The sequence below is a fragment of the Gordionus sp. m RMFG-2023 genome, chromosome 2 (assembly GCF_954871325.1).
Source record: "Gordionus sp. m RMFG-2023 chromosome 2, tfGorSpeb1-WG-v2, whole genome shotgun sequence".
Classification (NCBI taxonomy): Eukaryota; Metazoa; Nematomorpha; class Gordioida; order Chordodea; family Parachordodidae; genus Gordionus; species Gordionus sp. m RMFG-2023.
In genome coordinates, this window is record NC_088776.1 from 18362627 (window position 1) to 18377506 (window position 14880).

Sequence of the window (14880 nt, forward strand, 5' to 3'; positions counted from 1 at the left end):
TGATCGGTGTTATTTGTAACAATATGATGAATAATTTTAAATTTAGGAATAAAATCAAATCAATATATTTAGTTTACTAATTATTTTTAAATATAAATATATACACCTTGTAATATTTTGGAAATGAAATACTTTTCCCTCCCTTTATCTTAATTAATTGCAATAACACTTTACTTTAAAAACACATTTAAAAATAGAAAGAAATATTTAGATGTAACAAAATTTTTATGAATAAATTTTTACTTAAATATAAATATTCACATGATAAATAAATGAATATATTTTTCCCCTTGTTTTTATTAAAAAATTTAAAAAAATAATGACTTAGGGGGCCATCATAACAAAATATTTTTGTTTTATTGTCTTTCAACAACAATAATTAAATTAAAAAATTATTTTATAACAATCATAAATTTTGCAATTAGCTTTAGTCATTATAATGTAAGTTAGTTTTTTCTTTTAGAAACTAATATAATCTTTGACCCTTTTATTTGCACCATTTAATGTCTATCTAATGGTAATGGAAAATAAATAATCTTAAACAAGATGTCTTTTTAAATGTATGATTTTTAAAAAAATAAAAAAAATGGGTTTTAAGTTTTTGGTTAGACTAATTTTAAGAATTTAATCATTTACCGACGGGCTTTTAATGAATTTTTTGGAGGAAAAAGATATTAATATGCTTGATATGCATAAAATAATATTTTGCGCAAGTTACAAGGCCTACAAATTTTCTTAACAAGCCCGCGAGACGAACAGTGCAAACCTCTACACTTCCATTAATATAAGGAACATTCTTAGTTAAATCTTTATTCTTAAATAAAAAAAAAAGATTGCATGTCAATATCGCAAAAATTTTAGCGCGAAAGGTATTCATAACTTCTAATATTTACCGCGAAAAGTTATTATAGCAATTGAATTACCGTGAATGTAATATCGTGAATGTATTTACAGCAAAAATATTATAGTGAGCGAATGTAATAAAGCCAAATTGTTATCACGAATGTATTACAACAAATGAATTATCGCGAATGCATCTCCGCAGAAGCATAGCGAATGTATTAGCGCGACCGCTTTATAGCAAATGTTTTATCGTGAATAATTATTAAGAATGCATTATCGCGAATGCATGATCTCAAATGAATTACATCAGTATGAAAATTACATTTTTATATGAACCTGAAAATGAATCTAAAGTGGACTAGGTCAAAAGAATTTTTTTTGAAAATAGGGCTAAGGCTTTTGATTTTTTAAGCTCAAAAATATAAAAAGAATCTAAACAATAAAATAGATTTCTCTAGGATTAGGTTTTTATATTAATTATTTGTTTAAATATGTGTTTAGTTATATTTTTCAATTTAATTTGGGACAGGACAAGTTGAGACCTAAAATCAAAACATGGCTAGGCTCGGGCCTAAAAATAAATAAAATTTGGATGGAGTTCTGGCCGAAATAAATTAAATTTGCAAGGCCCTAATAATAAGTCCTATTTTAAACATTGAGACAAACAGAGAAATCATATATATTATTCTTTGACAAAATTTGCTTTATCTAGCGAGGGATTTAAAGATTAATTTTATTATTTCGGTATTTTGACAGTATGGATGTAAATTTTTATCTAACATTGTTTATCTAATTCAAAAATTACAATTTAGACATTTTTTTATAAAAAATTTGTATAAAGTTCTTTTATTGCTTAATCAAAAAGATAATGCCAAGGCTTATCACAACAAGACATGATACAATATTCAGCATCATGGGTAGTTTGTCGAATTGAATGACAACACATCCCTCTCTGATGATGAAATTGCTAGTATTGTGATTCAGGAATTGGGAAAAACAGTAGAGTAATAATTTCTTTAATTGATTCTTGTTAAGTTCTTGCTTTCAGGCGAGTCTTTTTTTTTATTAAAAATAATTTAACTCTTTTTAAAACAAATTATAGTATATATCCATTTCAGTTCAGTTGTTATATTTTATTAATCTGTCATAATTTTATCAAATTGGCGATAATAATCTCGAAATATTTTAAATTTTATCAAGTCTGCTTAGAAAATTAAGACAAAGTGTAGTCGTTTCTCCTAAATCATAAACTATAACAAAAAATATCTCAGTATTATTAAACAAATCTCATTATTAAATGAGATTAACTATATAAAATATCATACGATAATTGTGTAAATTAAGTATTTTATCAAGAGAAGATCTGATAATGATAATATAATACTAAGAGAAGAAAAATTGGAATGCCCAAGTTTAATTCCTAATATCTCTGGGAAAAGTGGAATATTCGTCCAGTTCAACAAGCTTTAAAGAGACCTCAAAGTACTGTCTCTGCGCTAATGAATATATTTGAAAAGTTAAATTTTGATAATATCTGAATTTTTGACTTTTCCGTTTAAATTTCGATGTATAAAAAATTTAAATTAATTTTTTTATTGAAAAAAACTAATATTTTAATTTTCACAAGTATAGTTTTTTTTAACTTAATGATCAACTTATCTAGGGAAACAGGAGACATAAACAATAAGGATGATGCCAATTTATACTTTTTATTAGTAAGTAACTATAAATCAATATAACACGAGTAAAAATATAAATTATTTATAAAATGTTTAATTGCATGAAATATGGGCAATAGCTTTAAAAATGTTAAAGAATTTGATAGTCCATAATTCGAAACATATCTGAAATCGTTTTTTTATATCTTCATATTTCTTTGAGAGATGCGGTTTTGTCCCCATTATGACCTTAAAAATATAAGGCCTTATGTCTTTGCATATCTTTTTGAATCCCTTTCCAAAGTGTTTGGTGAGAACATTTGTATAGGGATTGAACATAATGTCACCCTTCAACACAATTTGTTGTTCGGGCGACATCTTCTAACGTCGAATTGTTTTGTTTCATAATCTTACATGATAGAGAGGAGCTGCAAAATTATTTCGTTGCCCTATAAATATATAAATTTACAACAAATAATATATTTTTTTACTGGGATTTCTACGTCCTTAGGTCTTCTCAAAGTAGGAAATTAGCTCAGATGAGCCATTCAATTCTCCAAATATTTCTGCCAAGATATCAAATGAATTTCCAACATCATCCTCTGGGACATCTGCAAGGGCCCGATAAACATCTGTTATACAATCGAAAGTCTTCATTGTACTCATACATATCTTTTAATTTCAAATCATTTATTTTTAATAACGCTCTGTTTTAGATAAAAATAACATCCAAGGATATCTGCAAGTGGACAAGCTACCCTAGACGTATTTATCGGTGCCTGTTTGAAATCCACAAATCGGATGTGCCCCTGGTAATAATTGTTTCAGATCCTATAAAAAATTTAAATTATATCTCTTAAAATATATAATATGACTATGTTTATCATCCTTGCATATGTATGAGCCGTTTTATTTGGTAATAAGCACCAAGAGGATTCGCGCCCGGTTCAATTTGAAAGAGGTTGGTATATAGTTGGAGGAATATTTAGGTACAGTTTTAAAGGTACCACCACATATCCATATATCCGATCTTGGTAATCCTTTGAGCAGTTCAGTTCGTCCGTGTTAAATATTATAAATCTTAAATTATTATTATTCCCAGGCCCGAAATTGTATTTGAGCATATCCCTGGAACATTACAGACATATGAAAGTAAAATCCGTCGGGATTGGAGTCAATATAATGGTTGTGCTTGATTTTTTACGACGTCGTAATGATCGATAAAGGGCTGAAGTATTTGGCATAACCATCAATGTATTATTATCATAATTAAATAATGTAGTTGCGTGGACCAACGAAGGGCTAGAATACTCACTTAATCTTGATTTCATCTCTGATATAGCTTTTCTAGCATTCGATTTGGAAATGTCACCTTCATGAGTATGGTCAAGGGGACTTCTTAAAATATCATCAAATTTTGTTGTTATAAAAGAATTGCATTTTTGATATTTATATTCCGTGCACCTCCATAATATTGATATACTTTTATTTGTTCTAAATTTTGTATATTCATATTGATATAAGAGGGTAGGTTTATTTTTTGATGTAAATCCAATTTCTAACATTATAATTAATAAAAATATATTCTTTAAATATATAATAATATAGAAAATTAAGCTATATATAAGAGAAAAAAATATCATTATATTTATAGATATATATAAAATCTTAATTTTTAAAAATTATAAATCTTTGTGAAATAACGATTGACTTAAAAAATATCAATAGATAATTACATTTTTTTCAAGAATTCTAAAAGATAAGAATTTTTTTTATTGTTAATAATAAACATAACAAAAACACCACACTTAAATTTTCTAATTTTCTTATTTATAATTTTTAAATGTCGCGTGATAAAGTGTCGCATGATAGAGTGTCGTCGTGATAAAGTGTCCTCATGATAAAGTGTCCTAGTGATAAAGTGTCGCTGTGATAAAATGTCGACGTGATAAAGTGTCTCATGATAAAGTGGCACGTGATAAAGTGACTGCAAATCATTGTATACACGATAATACATTCACTATAATGCATTCGCGATAATGTATTGGCGTTATTAAATTGGCAATAATATATTTGCTGTAATGCATTCGCGATAATGCATTCCTAGTTATGTCTTCACTCTAATACATTCTCTATAATACATTCTTTATAATACATTCTCTATAATATATTCTCTATAATACATTCTCTATAATACATTCTCTATAATACATTCTCTATAATACATTCTCTATAATACATTCTCTATAATACATTCTCTATAATACATTCTCTATAATACATTCTCTATAATACATTCTCTATAATACATTCTCTATAATGCATTCGCGGTAATGCATTGGCTATAATGTTCGCTTTTGTTTTCGTTATAACACATTCACGATTATGCATTTCGCATAAAAAGTTTCGCGTTATTGACGTTATTGTAATTATTGTTGTTTTAAAAGTACTACTGAAAAGTAATTTTTACAATAATTACAGCAAGTTAAACAATTTTATAAGAAAGTTATTTTAATATATTTAATTTTTTTTACAATAAATCATATTATTAATGTATAAATTCCAATTTAATATGCATATCACTTATACTATACAATCGCTAAAATTTCTAGCAAAAAAAACAGAAAACATTCATTTATGTTGTGTTTCCAAGAAGGATCCATAATTGTCTCTAAAAAGGGTTTTGTAACACAATATAAATATCATCTATCTTTTTTCTAAAATAAATTTTGCTAATTAACCTGAATAAGATTAAACTTAACATATATAGATGTATTATAACTAGACCTGTATACGCTGACAAAATTATCAGCGGCTGAAGCGAGTTTCAAAAATATAATTGGATGCCGGCGGTGCGCCGAGTTTTGGACGCCGTCATCATAGGTGGCATAAATCAGTGCACCGTTATAAATATTTTCATAACATATATTTTTTAATTAACTTTTTTAAGAAAAATTAAATTAGAATATACACTAAACTATAGATATCTGGTTTATTGAAGAGAAAACTCATAAATTAAAAATCAATTTTGTAATTTTATAATTATCATGTATAAAAATAATTTTATTTAAATTTTCCGGACAAATGAAAATCTCCTTAAATTCAACGTTAACCCAGCGGTAGAGAAAACTCTTTCACTTAGTATGCTAGTTGCCAGAACCTAATTTTTTTTTAGCTAGCGTGAAAATATTAGGAATTTCGATCCTCTTTTCTCTTCAGAAATTTAGAAACATCCATATCTTGTGAACGGTGTTTTCCGAGAAGAAAATATATTGTTCTAAATCACTTAAAGTGAATCATAATTTGTTCTTTGTCAAATAATTTTAATTTAATATTTCCTCCTAACGTTTAAGATGTTTTATAATAAATTTTGACGCTGAGTAATTTTGTTATTTTATATACATTGGCACAATTTTCAATTTTTGTCAGGTTATTTATGAAATAAAAAATAAATTAAATAAATGGACATACATATATATTATTACTTAAAGATCACAAACCATAGTAACACTAGTTTTTAGCATATTTTCCTTTTAAGAAATAATTTCTGAGCTATCATTAACATTACTATTAAATTTGTTACAATTTTCCTTTTAAAAAAGGATGCCAAGTTTAAGGTAGGCCTTTTTATGCAGATAGAAATTCAATTATTTCTTTAAATTTTGAAAGAAAAGTTTATAGTTTTTTCATTAGACCTAATTCATAGTTTGAAATAGTGTTTCCCTATTTTTCCAAAACGTTATTAATTAAATTTTTATTTGCTCCAGATAAATTTTCAAGCATAATTAATATACTATACCACTAGGTTGGGGTATTTAATTTTAACGTTTTCATGTGTTGCATTATTGTTATTAGTGATCTGCATTGGGCCCTAATTTTTCAAGCCCGGCCCGGCCCGAAATTTTTTAAAGAAGTTATGCCAGCCCAGTCCGGCCCGAATTTATATAATATAGAAATTCATTTTTATAATTACTCAAAATAAAAGATATATGTTATATGGTGTCTAGTTTTTATAAATAAAATCAAATATTTTTATTTTACATATTGATAAATTTAGATATATTTTAAAAAAATTAAGGCCCGACTCGACCCGAATTTTTTTAAAAAATATGGCCAGACCCAGCCCGAAACCAATTATTTTAAAAATAATAGTTCTAGCCGGGCCTACTTTTGCAGATCTCCAATTGTTATTATCAATTTGAAACGGGTATTAGGGTATGCTATCAATATCTAGCATATTTGATGTTAGATTTATTATACTTTATTTCTTTAATCTGCCTCAAACTCAATTTCATCAGTAATGTCTCTTATCCTTTTAATAAGATTTTCAATTTTCAGTTTTTTTAAAGTTTAAGTGCAAAGCAATTACTTAACCTTATGTGTGTTAAATTAATATCTAAACAAAATGATTTAACGTTATAAATCTGAAACTATTTTAATAAACACTTCTAGCTAAAAGTAAAAGTACAGACCTAAATTTTTCAAATTAATTACGATAATTTTTCCAAATTTGAGAGTTTTATTTCTTCCCCAAATTCAATCAATGATATAAAACTTGAGTTACTTATTGTCACGAACTGACACACTGAGATAACAAAAACTGATACTGAAGTGAGAACTAACACACTGAGATAAATTTGTAAACTTAATTTTTTTCAATATATTTAAAGTAAAATAACACCGTCAGAGTAAAACATTTTATTCATAACTTAAAAATTTTCGAAATTAAAAAATACGAATAAAATTTTCTTATTTTTCATATATAAAAAATATATCCTTCAAAACATTATACATAATAATCAATTAACTCAAAAAATAAAAATAATACAATATGACAACACGCCCCCCTTCTCTAGGAACAAAAACCCGTAGCAAAATAATACATTTTTCGAGTAACTATAAAAAAACAATCAGTGTATAAAAATTCAATAAATAACTCACATATATTTCGAGAATTATTTTTATGTTTGCATCGTTTCTAGTCCCTTTCTGATCCAAAATTTCTTTTTCCTTATTATCATAAATTTCCTGTAAATTATTTACCAAATTTTCCATTTTAAAATTCTCAGAAACCATATTTTTCACCAATTTATTTTCAATGTTTTTAACATCCATCTCCTCTACGGACGTTTTTGATATTTCATTATTTTCATTAACTTTATTTTTCACGATACATATATTCCAAGAATTATTTTCTAGTCCAAATTTTGATATCAAAGCCCCATAATAACACCAATTTCTTCTTTTAGTATCCAAAGATCAAAAAATGCACTCCCTCTTTTATTAACACTGGTAAATTTATTCTTCTTTAAACCACAATTTTAGCTCCATTTAACTGTTTTACTATCATTCCTCATTTATTATTTGCTTATCGGGCAAAAATTTATAAAATTCCTCTGACCGATATAGCAGCTCCTATATTCAATAACATTTTAATTTCGTTATTTCCAACATTAATTTCCACACATGGACATTCATCATAATTATTATTACTTTTCCCCACTAAAATTGGTACATTACAAATTTGCTGGGTCGCTCATTTTCCTTATTTTTGATAACCAAATCATTACTACTTTCCTTTCTTACCTATTGATTCCCAATTAATGTATTCACCCTATCTAAAATATTTCTGCTGCCCCCTAACTTTTATGCTCCAACAACTTCATGATATTAATTTAAGAAATCTTATAATGAGCCACAGCGTATAGATGACAGGATTTTCACTGGATGCAAGCTCCCCTCAAAAACCGATGCCCCCCCCCCCCCAAAAAGTCACCCACATTATTAATCACACTTTTAATTACAATGGTACTCTCTCCATAAGTTTTTTAAAAAAAATAACCTCATATATTTAAAAAAAAATAACTTCGATTATTTTGGCTCTACTACCAACCAAAATATTATAAATATAAAAGAGTTATTTTTTAGATCATGAATTTATTTAACACCCCCCCCCCCCCTTCTCATTTACAATGAATGCATTATTATAGTATTTGCTTGGCATAAATATGATTTAGTATATCTAAATTACATTTAAAAGATATCAGAAAGTTTTATTTGAAAAATAATGTTATTGATTGTATGCGCAATATATATATTTGGTCAATGTTTAGCAATATTATTATATTATAATAAGTCTATAATAACAGTATATATTTTTATAGCAATATATTTTGCTCTATTTCATTTAAATTTAATAGATAACCCACGAAAATATTTATCCTACCCTCTCAAAGCCTTCTATTCCCTACCCCCCCCCCCCTTAAAAAATTTGGGTGCATGTTCCTACTCACCCCCCCCCCTACAGTGGCCCATACACTTTTTGAGAGAATGAAGCAGAATACCCTTATAAAGTACCCCTTTGAAAAGTATCCCCCCCCCCTCGAAAAAATGATAATTCACTCATAAATTTCAAAAATAATTTTTATTGCATCAATTTTTAATATATAATATAAATAAAATGCAAAAAATATAACTTTATAAATATTATTTTTAAATTAATAATTTAGATAAATTAGGGGAAGAGAAAGCGAAAGAATTTATAATTTCATCAGTATTTAATTGTTTAAATAAAATTTTTTCCATTGATAATATGGTTAAATTATTGAGAAAAGAATCTTACCTGGTACTACACAGTCTTGTTTTAATTAATTTAATTTTACTCATGACTCTTTCGGCAGTACATGAGGTTCAGGGAATGGTTAATAAATATTTATATAAAATTCTTAAATTAGGGAAAGCAGAAAAATTTAAAAGTAAACGATAAGGTAAAATAAATGAATAGTTTTTCCAATCTAAATCGTAAGTCCCTGAATTATCATCATCATCAGAAGAAGCTAAATAATATATTGGTAAAAATATTTTAATTAAATAAATTTACAATTCTCAGAATCTGACAAATCTTTAGATTCTTGAACCTCTAGGTCATGAGTAACAATTACATTCCCCATTTTGGCCATCTTATAAATATTTCTAAACTTCAACATTTCTTCGAAAATTTGACTTGAATTTAAATTGTAAAATTCACAGATATCCTCGATATCTTCTTTAATAATTGATTTTTCTGCCATTCCCTTTGGCCTAAAAAATGATGTTTGATGTAAAAATTTCATGGAATCATCATTAAATCTTTCGTTAAACTGCATAAAAAATTTTAAAAAAACGTACCCCCACTCAAATTTACTGAAGCAGTTGCTTCGGACCCCCCTCCCGTTGTAGGGGCCCCTGCTCCCCTATCCCGCTCATGTAGACGCTGATGAGCCACTATTTATAACCTCACTCTTTCTTGCCTGATTAGGCCAGGAATAACAAATAATAAATATTATATGTGAATGAATGAGAAATAAATATTTAATAAATCAAATTTTTAGTCATTTTTTGATTTAATCAACAAGCAGTGTTTATTTTTATTATCCTACTCCCCTTTAGATCCTACCCCCTTACCCCTTAAAAAATTCGGAATCGCTCCTTCCTGCTCTTCTCATGTGGACATTGTTTGTAGCTAAATATTTACAGATGTTATCCGATTCTGAAATTTCACTTTTATTTAAAAGCATACTTTGAAAAATTAAAACTAGTTAGATTAAAAACAAGTCTATTTGAAAAAGAGGGCAAAATAAATTAAATAAATTAAATTTTTTATTTTATTTTACAAATTCTTTTCTATATATATACTTCATCTAAAAAGAAATTGACCTTCGAAAGCAAATAAAAGAATCTATCAAGGGTCCAAGTTGAATGAATATGATGGGCTTCCACAATTGATAAAGATATTCCTAATTAATTTTAAATTCTTTAACTGTGTGGAGACTGTTTATAAATATTAATGGACCTTCGATATCAGAATGGATCCAGATCCATATATTAGAATATCGAAAAGAAATTATCGCGGGCGAAGGAAATCTTTTTTTTTTAAAAAATACAGCCCAAAGAAAATGAAGAAATAAAGATGGATTTTTTTTTATTCATATTTATATACATATTTTATAATTTGTATAGAATATAGATGGTATTAAATTTGTTACATTATTAAAATGTAATATAAATAAAGTATTATAATCATTAACGTAATCAATGGTTGGAAAAATAACTATAAACAGTTGTTCTCAAACAACTTGGGAACAGAGGAGAGAGGAGCATATACAGCAGGTGGAAACAAAGCCGACTCATTAATCATTACTACAGAATTGAGGGAAGATATATTTGGCGTTGTGCAAACATTGAAAAGCCATTAGGCAGTACCAAGATGCCGTTTTCAGGGAAATAATAAAGGCTGATTCTGAACTAAACATAGAAATATTACCCACCTTGTTAAGCAAGGTTTGGAAGAGTGACTGTGCTCTTTATTGATAAAATTCCTTATAGTTAAAAAGAAGATTTATTTAATAATTGAAGAGGAACTCTATGTATAAAATTTTCACTTACATTATATTAAATAAAATTAGTGATTGAAGGGGTTAGTGGACTTACGGTTATTCAAGATAAAACGTTGAAAATATCATTAGAGGCGACTTTACACAAAAAGGAAATCTATATCCTAGCAACAGACTACTCATGAGCTTTTGACAGTGAATCGTATGATATTGTGAGAATAAATATCTAGCCATATGGTTTTGAGGTGTTTATAATCCTTTGAAGCTTCTTAGATTAATATGGCTGCTGAAGATTTTTCCCAGTATAAATGGAGATTGAATCGCTTTTATGAAATTATGAGAAGCTTGGATATAATCTTTTTATGCATATTTTAAATAGAATGACATTTTTACGTTAATAATTTTTTTATTATACTCATTTTCATAAAATTAACTCTTTTTTTTACTAATTTTACAATTATAATAAAAAAATTTACTATCTTAAAAAATTTACTATCTTAAAAAATTTACTATCTAAAAAAATCAACTTTAAATAGTATTTTAAAATATGAGATTCGATGTTTTAGCAGCAGTTTTGATACTTTTATGATTTGGTAGAGGTAGCATAAAAGTAGTCAAATAAGACTTGTGGCATCTTAAATAAGATGGAATGACTACTGTGAAATTGTAAACGATTACAAAAGATAACTTTTTACCCTCAAGTTCTAAGGGTGAGCCTTTGTTTAAATGTGTAATACTAATATTAAGTGCTCTTTTAAACTTGGAAACAGAATAGATGGATCCCAAACGAATTATAGCGACTTTGGGAGAAGTGTCCTATTTCTCGATTTTTTTCAATTTTTTTGTGTTAAACGTTAATTATTAAATGAAATCTGCCCATCTATAGTATTGTTTATTTATAGAATCTTAACATTTTTTCGGACACATTTTTATACAAAGTAAAAAATCTAAAATGATTTAGAATTAAAAAATTAAAGAGTGCTTTTTAACACTTAAAAAAATGAAGTGAAATTTTGTCTCTAGATATCAATATATAATTTTATAAAATTTCTAAGAAATATCTAAAAAATAAATTGAAATAAAATTTTCTGGTAAGATATATATAAAAATAAATGTAAAAATAAATGTAAAAATAAGAAAATGTATAATTAGTTAAAATAGAAATAGTATATAAATTGGCCTAGGAATCGGCGGCTTGGGAGTCATATTAGGAGACGGCTCATCGAGTCGCTCGAGCCTGAACCATTTTTACGGTCTATCTAACACAGGGGCGTCGCTAGCCTTTACAATATCAGGGGGCTCAACTAAAAAAAAATTATGGGGAGCGAAGCCCCCCATGCCTCTTAATTTGCGGACCTTTGGCCGGGTTTTATATTAATATATTATACTTTTTTTAAGTTTGTTAACTCTGAACAATTATTCTGAATTTTAATTTTCTCATTTTTTATATTATGCATACAAAATAAACTCCCATATAAATAATTAAAACAATACAAGACATATCTAAAATTAAAATTTTTTAATACAAAATCTATTTATTAAAGTATAAAACATTTTCGATTGCTGATATAAAAAAAATTTGCGTCTAAAGAATTACAAGTGATAAAAAAGATTAATTAATTCATACATATGCCTCATATGATAATAGTTAAAAACCACATAATGCAATAATATAATTCTTAGCAACTTACATTGACAAAAGGTTATCAAAATAATATAAATCTCTGTTACCATTTTAGACAATGTTTTATAGAATGGACTAATAAATAAAAATTTATAGGCCTAAACCACATCAACAATTTTTGAAAAAGCGAGTATAAACGACAAATACAATTAATAATAAAAGCATAGTAATAATTTATTCCATTCCAAACAATTATAAGAAATTTATTTATAAAAAGTAAGTAGACATATAGTTGATATTCCTCTATTATATAGAATTTGTTACAAAATACTAGGTAAAATTCCACTTTTACAGACATATTTGACAGTAAGAGAATATATTACAGTTAATAATTTAACACATTTTACTAATCAATGCTCTTAATAATAAATATAGCAAATTACTCACTTTATAAAAAATTATATTTGATATATTATATTATTTAGTAATTTTATGGATCTATTATTAATAATTATATTACATTACACTTTTGTCTTAAGACTTATCTTTAGCTTATATTCCATTTATAAAAAGCATTTTCGGTTCATTTTATATATTTATAAATTTATTTTCCAAAAATGTATAAATTATGATGAATAGTTTTATAAAAAATATCAACTTTTACATTCTTTCTTTCAAATTATTGTTTAAGATATATGCATACATTTCTGAGGGTCGAGGAATGGGGGAAGGACTAAAGAGAATATTTTTTATTAGCTAAAAATGATATTTACAAAAAGTGATGGGTGGGTCTATTTATCGCTCGGCTAACCACATAATAAATCATTTATTACTAAATATCGCTCGACTAGTAAATGTCGCTCGACAAACCATATGATAAATTAATTATTACTAAATATCGCTCGGCTAGCCACATAATAAATCATTTATTACTAAATATCGCTCGATTGGGAAATGTGGCTCGGCTAACCACATAATAAATCATTTATTATTTAAATTACGCTCGGCTAATTACATAATAAATTTTTTATTACTAAATATCGCTCGGCTTATATTTATATATTAAATTTCCAAACATCTTCCAGTGGGTTTTCACTTTCCTAATATTAATTGAGAATTAATTAGTTTATAAATAAGATAAAAGTTTGGACAGGTGTAAAAAATTATCTATTAGATATTTTAGCTTCAATACTTTTATAAAATTAAAAGTGCTCATAACATTTTTTATTTATTAAAGTAAAAGAAATAATATTTTATCCGCTAGTTGGCGTCTTTAAATTTTTTATTATAAAATTTAAAAATAATATTTTTGAATGTGTTTAATAAATTTCGCCATATTCTATTAAATATTTTTAATTTTTTTATTATAAAATATAAAAATATTATTTTTGAATGTGTTTAATAAATTTCGCCATATTCTATTAAATATTTTTTATTTTTTATTATAAAATATAAAATATAAAAATAATATTTTTGAATGCGTTTAATAAATTTTGCCTTATTGTATTTAGAAATTATATAGGATAATCATAATTATCCAATATTTCTAGAATATCGAATATATTTCATCAATATATATCAGAGTTGTAAAACCCCCCCTTCTAAAAAAATTGAATCTCTGATTCCGGTTCAGGGTAGTATTGTTAAATAGTCGAGTTTTATTGACCCTGAACTCGAGCCGTAGTCGTAAAAAACGGCTCAGACTAGTGCGGCTCAATAAGCCGTTTGAGACGATTCTATATTTAAAAATATTTTATATATTATCAAAAATATAAAGAATTATACAAACTATTATTTTATATATATGATCCCCAGAGTTGTTAAAATACACTTTTTAAATGGATCTAGATGCAAATACACCCATTTTTTAAGTTTTAAATTAAATATAGGGGAAAATAAATCCTTGAAAAAAAAACCGGAAAAAAATTCCCAAATAATTTTTGTTTAAATTTTCAAAAATGACCCTGCCGCTAAAATAACGGAAATATTTCTAAAAAATTATATTCAGTATTTTCTGAAAGTTGAGTATTTATTCTCGACGTTTGAGGATTTTTTTTAGCATTATTTCTGTTTTAATTCTAAGCGATATAGGGCAATCTCAAAATATGAGAATTGATAAATCGGTTGGTAGCTTTGATACTTCATAATTTAGTAGATAGCATAAAAAGTATAGATTTGTGACATCTTGGAAAGAAAACATGATAGATTTTTATAGAAATAGATGAAAATTATGATTTCAACTTTTGAAAAAAAGATGGAAACAAATAATATTTTTATTATTTAATTTCTTTTGGGGAAAAAAAGGAAAGGGAGGGAAATACAATTGAAAGTTATGCTATTATGAGAAAAAAAAATATGTAAAAAACGGAAGTTATTAATATTA